Source organism: Schistocerca gregaria, unplaced genomic scaffold (genome assembly GCF_023897955.1).
Source record: "Schistocerca gregaria isolate iqSchGreg1 unplaced genomic scaffold, iqSchGreg1.2 ptg000483l, whole genome shotgun sequence".
Taxonomy (NCBI): Eukaryota; Metazoa; Arthropoda; class Insecta; order Orthoptera; family Acrididae; genus Schistocerca; species Schistocerca gregaria.
This window is the reverse complement of record NW_026061892.1, coordinates 1112501-1120000: the sequence shown is the minus strand read 5'-3', so window position 1 is coordinate 1120000 and position 7500 is coordinate 1112501. Positions and strand designations below refer to the sequence as shown.

At 59.1% G+C, this 7500-nt stretch overlaps 1 pseudogene; it reads left to right on the top strand.

The window, feature by feature from the left end:
- Positions 1-7500, top strand: part of LOC126313614 (large subunit ribosomal RNA) — a 10046-nt pseudogene that overhangs the window by 407 nt on the left and 2139 nt on the right.

Sequence of the window (7500 nt, the reverse complement as noted above, 5' to 3'; positions counted from 1 at the left end):
AAAGTACGTGAAACCGTTCTGGGGTAAACGTGAGAAGTCCGAAAGGTCGAACGGGTGAGATTCACGCCCATCCGGCCACTGGCCCCCGCCCTCGGCAGATGGGGCCGGCCGCCCGCGCGGAGCAATCCGCGGCGGGGTCGTGTCCGGTTGCCTTTCCACTCGCCGCGGGGTGGGGCCGTTCCGGTGTGCGGTGGGCCGCACTTCTCCCCTAGTAGGACGTCGCGACCCGCTGGGTGCCGGCCTACGGCCCGGGTGCGCAGCCTGTCCTTCCGCGGGCCTCGGTTCGCGTCTGTTGGGCAGAGCCCCGGTGTCCTGGCTGGCTGCTCGGCGGTATATCTGGAGGAGTCGATTCGCCCCTTTGGGCGCTCGGGCTCCCGGCAAGCGCGCGCGGTTCTTCCCGGATGACGGACCTACCTGGCCCGGCCCCGGACCCGCGCCGCTGTTGGCTCGGGATGCTCTCGGGCGGAATAATCGCTCCCGTCAGCGGCGCTTCAGCTTTGGACAATTTCACGACCCGTCTTGAAACACGGACCAAGGAGTCTAACATGTGCGCGAGTCATTGGGCTGTACGAAACCTAAAGGCGTAATGAAAGTGAAGGTCTCGCCTTGCGCGGGCCGAGGGAGGATGGGGCTTCCCCGCCCTTCACGGGGCGGCGGCCTCCGCACTCCCGGGGCGTCTCGTCCTCATTGCGAGGTGAGGCGCACCTAGAGCGTACACGTTGGGACCCGAAAGATGGTGAACTATGCCTGGCCAGGACGAAGTCAGGGGAAACCCTGATGGAGGTCCGTAGCGATTCTGACGTGCAAATCGATCGTCGGAGCTGGGTATAGGGGCGAAAGACTAATCGAACCATCTAGTAGCTGGTTCCCTCCGAAGTTTCCCTCAGGATAGCTGGTGCTCGTACGAGTCTCATCCGGTAAAGCGAATGATTAGAGGCCTTGGGGCCGAAACGACCTCAACCTATTCTCAAACTTTAAATGGGTGAGATCTCCGGCTTGCTTGATATGCTGAAGCCGCGAGCAAACGACTCGGGTCGGAGTGCCAAGTGGGCCACTTTTGGTAAGCAGAACTGGCGCTGTGGGATGAACCAAACGCCGAGTTAAGGCGCCCGAATCGACGCTCATGGGAAACCATGAAAGGCGTTGGTTGCTTAAGACAGCAGGACGGTGGCCATGGAAGTCGGAATCCGCTAAGGAGTGTGTAACAACTCACCTGCCGAAGCAACTAGCCCTGAAAATGGATGGCGCTGAAGCGTCGTGCCTATACTCGGCCGTCAGTCTGGCAGTCATGGCCGGTCCTCGCGGCCGGCCGCGAAGCCCTGACGAGTAGGAGGGTCGCGGCGGTGGGCGCAGAAGGGTCTGGGCGTGAGCCTGCCTGGAGCCGCCGTCGGTGCAGATCTTGGTGGTAGTAGCAAATACTCCAGCGAGGCCCTGGAGGGCTGACGCGGAGAAGGGTTTCGTGTGAACAGCCGTTGCACACGAGTCAGTCGATCCTAAGCCCTAGGAGAAATCCGATGTTGATGGGGGCCGTCATAGCATGATGCACTTTGTGCTGGCCCCCGTTGGGCGAAAGGGAATCCGGTTCCTATTCCGGAACCCGGCAGCGGAACCGATATAAGTCGGGCCCCTCTTTTAGAGATGCTCGTCGGGGTAACCCAAAAGGACCCGGAGACGCCGTCGGGAGATCGGGGAAGAGTTTTCTTTTCTGCATGAGCGTTCGAGTTCCCTGGAATCCTCTAGCAGGGAGATAGGGTTTGGAACGCGAAGAGCACCGCAGTTGCGGCGGTGTCCCGATCTTCCCCTCGGACCTTGAAAATCCGGGAGAGGGCCACGTGGAGGTGTCGCGCCGGTTCGTACCCATATCCGCAGCAGGTCTCCAAGGTGAAGAGCCTCTAGTCGATAGAATAATGTAGGTAAGGGAAGTCGGCAAATTGGATCCGTAACTTCGGGATAAGGATTGGCTCTGAGGATCGGGGCGTGTCGGGCTTGGTCGGGAAGTGGGTCAGCGCTAACGTGCCGGGCCTGGGCGAGGTGAGTGCCGTAGGGGTGCCGGTAAGTGCGGGCGTTTAGCGCGGGCGTGGTCTGCTCTCGCCGTTGGTTGGCCTCGTGCTGGCCGGCGGTGCAGGATGCGCGCGCCTGCGCGGCGTTCGCGCCCCGGTGCTTCAACCTGCGTGCAGGATCCGAGCTCGGTCCCGTGCCTTGGCCTCCCACGGATCTTCCTTGCTGCGAGGCCGCGTCCGAATTAGCGTGCTCCTCCGGGGGCGCGCGGGTGCGCGGATTCTCTTCGGCCGCCATTCAACGATCAACTCAGAACTGGCACGGACTGGGGGAATCCGACTGTCTAATTAAAACAAAGCATTGCGATGGCCCTAGCGGGTGTTGACGCAATGTGATTTCTGCCCAGTGCTCTGAATGTCAACGTTGAAGAAATTCAAGCAAAGCGCGGGTAAACGGCGGGAGTAACTATGACTCTCTTAAGGCGATCAAGTGGCGGCGGCGCGGCTGCATCCGAACTCTGCTTCTCGAAGCAGGGTTTTGCTGTAGTCTAGCTGCTACCGCGAGGTCCCTTCCTTGGGTTGTAGTTACAGGGAGTGTGAAGCGCAACACATGGGCCTAGCCCACTTAGCCTCTCCACTTCTGCGGTCTTCTCCCCTTCACGTGGGCCCGCTGATTTTCGCAGAGCAGAAGACCGCACCAGGGGCCTGGGGGGGTTACCAGCCCCCCCTCGCATTATCCCTTTTAGTTGGGGGCAGTCTACATAATAATATAAGTGGTGGTCCTTCCGCTGAAGGCGCCACCCCAGCTTCCCCAGCATCTATCCGGCCAACCGGCCGTGACGCAAATACGGTAACTTGTGTAGCTTCTTACGCCTGCAGTGAGTGCCACCGCAGCTTCACAACCAAGAACGGTCTCGGGGTCCATCGCCGCCGCCAACATCCTGCGGCCGCCAACGCGGAGATCGTCACGGAGAGGCATCGCGCGAGGTGGACGGAAGAAGAGGTCCTATCGCTCGCCAAAGCGGAGGCCGAACTTTTCCTTGAGAGGGACGCACGGTTCTTCTTCGTCAATCAAGAGCTGACGAGGATATTCCCCGACCGAACACTTGAGGCGATCAAGTGCCAGAGGCGGAAGGCTGCCCACAAGCAGCTTGTCCGCCAATTCATGGAGGCGCTTGAAGTCGGTCGGGGGGAAGAGCCGGCGTCCCGCCGGGGAGCGGTGAGGCCGCCGCCAGACGCGGGCGATAGTGCTGCGCCACCCGATGACGCAGATACGGACTTCGCGGCCGACACCACCGGGCCGCCGCTGGAGGGGCCGACTGACGCCGCCGTCTGGGAGCATCTACCGGGGCTACCCGCTTCCGCTCAGCGCTTCTCGGCACTAGACCGAATTATCGGTCTGGGGCCGGGAGCGCCGCCCGAAGTCATCCTGGGCATGCTTCCGGACGCCCTTGCGTCGGTCGGGTCCAGAGAAGAGAGGTCAGCCACGAGGACACAGAGGCCGCGCCAACCACCTAAGCGGCCTCCTGCTGCTCCGCCGCAGCAAAGGCGCAAACGGCGCCGATGGGAGTACGCCAAGACACAGGGTGCCTTCCGGCGGTCGCGCGCGCGCTGCGTGCGTGGCCTTCTGGATGGCACCCTGCTGCAGCCGCCGCCTGACATCCCCGGTCTGCTGGACTTCTGGGCGGACCTCTTCACGAAGAAGCCCATCTCCACCGCGGGCTTCATCCGTGACCGCCTCCTGCCGCACTCGGAGCCTGTTGCTCCTGAGCGCCTGTGGGGGCCGGTCACATATGAGGAGGTCGCCGCTGCCTTGCCGCCCAGAGGTTCAGTAGCCGGCCCGGACGGCCTTACTCCCGTCGAGCTGCGGCGCCTGCCGCACGAAGTCCTCGTGAAGTTGATGAACCTCTTCATTCTGGCCCGTGCCCTTCCAGAGCGTCTGCTTCGCGCACGTACGTCCCTCCTCCCCAAAACGGCTGCACCAACATCCCCTGCTGACTTTCGCCCCATCACGGTCTGCTCGGTGCTGGCGCGGACCTTCCATAAGGTTCTTGCGTCACGCCTGATGCATGCATGTGCTGTGGACGAACGTCAGCGGGCATTCGTCCCTCGGGACGGGATGTTGGAGAATACCTTCATCCTAGACACTGCTCTCACCGACGCAGTCCGCTCCTGCCGCTCTGTCTTTGTGGCGTCGGTCGACGTTTCTAAGGCCTTCGATTCGGTGGATCATGCAGCCCTTCGCCCTGTGCTGAGGGCTCATGGCCTACCGGAGAGCTTTATTGAATACGTCGACCGGTGCTACGAGAGCAGCGCGACGGTGATAGCTGGCGGCGCCGGCGTGGGCGTGTCTGTGCAGCCGTCACGGGGCGTCCGTCAGGGCGATCCCCTCTCCCCCCTCCTTTTCAATTTTGCGGTGGACCATGTTTTAGGACAACTGCCCTCCCACATCGGAGCTCGCATACTTGGTCGCAGAATCAACGCTGCGGCCTTTGCTGATGACATCCTGCTCTTCGCATCGACCGCGAGGGGCTTGCAGTCCCTCATTGACGCAGCCATCGCAGCCCTCGCACATCTGGGGCTGCAGGTCAACGCCCGGAAGTGTTTCACCCTCGCCTTGGTCGCGTCAGGACGCGAGAAGAAGGTGAAGGTGGATGGGGACGTCACCTTCAGGGCAGGCAACACCACCATGCCTGCCCTGCGCGTGGGTGAGACCTTCCGGTACCTGGGACTGCAATTCTCCACCGCCGGTCGCTGCATCTTCAACCCCCGACGCCATCTGGGGGAGCAGCTGGATGTCATCACGCGAGCTCCGCTCAAGCCGCAACAGCGCCTCTATGCTCTCACGAATGTGCTCCTTCCTGGCCTGTACCATGGGCTGGCACTTAGCCGCACCCGCCTGGGTGCGCTAAAATCTGCTGACATCACCGTCCGAGCCGCCGTCAGGAGATGGTTCCGCCTCCCAGCGGACACTCCCCTGGGCTACTTCCACGCTCCTGTTGCCCAGGGGGGCCTCGGCATTCCATCGTGCCGTTGGATGGGGCCAAACCTTCGTCGGTCCCGTCTCCTGGCGTTGAAGAAGGTCGGGCCAGCCTTCGACGGTGCAGGCCTGGATGAGGTGCAGCGTGAGATCGAGGTACTGGAGCGGCATCTTATGTGGGAGGGCCACCTCCTCAAATCGTCAACGCAGGTTGGAGAAATGTGGGCAGCACGCCTACACGTTGCCATCGACGGCGCAGCGCTATCATCTTCCGCCGCCGTCAAAGGGCAACATCAGTGGGTCGCCGACACCAGTCGTCTTCTATCTGGGCGTAACTACATCGACGCTCTCCGCGCCCGCATCAACGCCTTCCCGACGAGGGCACGGCGTAGCCGGGGGCGGGAAGCGGACACCAGATGCCGCGCGGGCTGCCAGGCCGTGGAGACCGCCAACCACGTATTACAGGCTTGCTACAGAACGCACGGGTCCCGAGTAAAGCGTCATGACGCAATTGTGCGCTATGTCGCTCGTGGACTCGCGCAGAGGGGCTTCAATGTCTCTGTGGAGCCCCACCTCCGTACATCTGAGGGGATACGCAAGCCTGACGTGGTGGCGGTCAAAGACGGCACCGCCCGCGTGATCGACGCCCAGGTAGTCGGAGACCATCTCCGGCTCGACTGGTGTCACTCTCAGAAGGCGGCCTACTACGACACGCCATCCATCCGGCGTGCCATCTCCAATCTGCACCGTGACGTCGAGGAGGTGACTGTGTCCACTGCAACATTGAACTGGAGGGGAGTATGGTCTCCAGCGTCGGCGAAGGATCTTTTTACATTAGGATTTCGACCCCGAGAACTGGCGGTGCTCAGCACAAGAGTACTGCAGAGCTGCTACACGAGTTACCGTATTTACGAACGAATGACGTCCGCAAGGCCGATGCCACGTGCCGGCGTCGGATAGACTGCTGGATATTTTCTTCGCCTTGACTCCTGGGGCCTATCCACAGGAGGAATACTCGTCTTTATTCTGTGTTCTTTGTCTTTCTCTTTGTCTATCTTTGTTCTCTTCCGTTTTCCACAATACTTTATATTTATTTATTATATTATTTTATTCGCCCTGTAAGTCCCCACCTCGGTGGTGGACATGGCGTACAATATGTCATCTTTGTGTATATAATGTATTGTATTATTCCTCGGAATAAAGACGGCTTATCATAGCCAAATGCCTCGTCATCTAATTAGTGACGCGCATGAATGGATTAACGAGATTCCCGCTGTCCCTATCTACTCTCTTGGATGTACTTGGAAAGACCTTTGAGAAGTTACTTACTGACAGACTTTTGAGCCACAGGACTTTGTATGGCATGAGTGATCGGCAGTTCGGATTCCGGAAGGGTCGCTCCACTCAGGACGCGATCAACGAGGTTTCTCGGATTGTCCACTCAGCCAGTACGAAGTATGTTCTGGGTATTATGGTGGATATTTCAGGGGCCTTCGACAACTTGTGGTGGCCCGCACTCTTCTCCCGCTTGCGGGAGATGGAGTGTCCTGGGTTGCTGTATCGTTGTCTGGAGGCCTACTGTAATGACAGACTGGCAAGGATTGCGGCTCCGGGGACTGTGGTGACTAAGAGGATATCTCGGGGGTGTCCCCAGGGATCAGTATTTGGTCCGGTTTTTTGGGACATTACCATGGAACCGCTGTTGAACATCTTGCAGGGGGATGCTTCAGTCCTGGGTGCCGTGGCCTACGCGGACGACCTAGTCATACTTGTGGAAGGGAACAGTAGATCTACAATAGAAGAGCGTGCAAGGGTAGCTGTTGGGCTCTTGCAGACATGGTGTGGTCGCTCCAAATTAAGGGTAGCGCCTAGGAAGTCCTTGTACATGTTACTAAAGGGTAAGCTCAATAGAGACCCAACCATCAGAATCGATGATGTGATGGTTGCTAGGCATGGCTCAGCTAGATACCTGGGTGTGTACTTGGATGAACATTGGAATTTTGGGGTACACATTCAGCAGACTGCTGCAAAGGCGTTGGCGTTATTCAACAAGTTAATAACTATTGGGCAGCGGCGTTTTCATCTGCCGCTGAAAGCTATCCACATGTATCACAACTGTTTATTGGCTCCAATTGTTGGTTACGGAGCAAGTGTGTGGGCCCACAGGTTGGCTCTGGTGAGGCCAGCTATGGCGGTAAGGCGAGTCCAGAGGAATGTACTTCTGAGATGTATTGGTGCATTTGGCACCAGTCCAACAGATGCTTTGTTGGTGATTATGGGTATGTGCCCTTTAGATTTGATAATACGCCAGCAAGCTGCCATTTACTGGCTGCGGAAAGGAGATCTAGAACGAGTCCGCGACATTATGGGTGCGCATTTTGCAAGCATTAAGGCGATCAAAGAACAGTTATTGAATCTATGGCAAGAGGAGTGGGATCACTCCACGACTGGACGGCGGGTGCATGGCTTTTTTCCAAGTGTAAGGGCACGGCTTAAGAATAAGATTATGGTGCCATCTCCAGG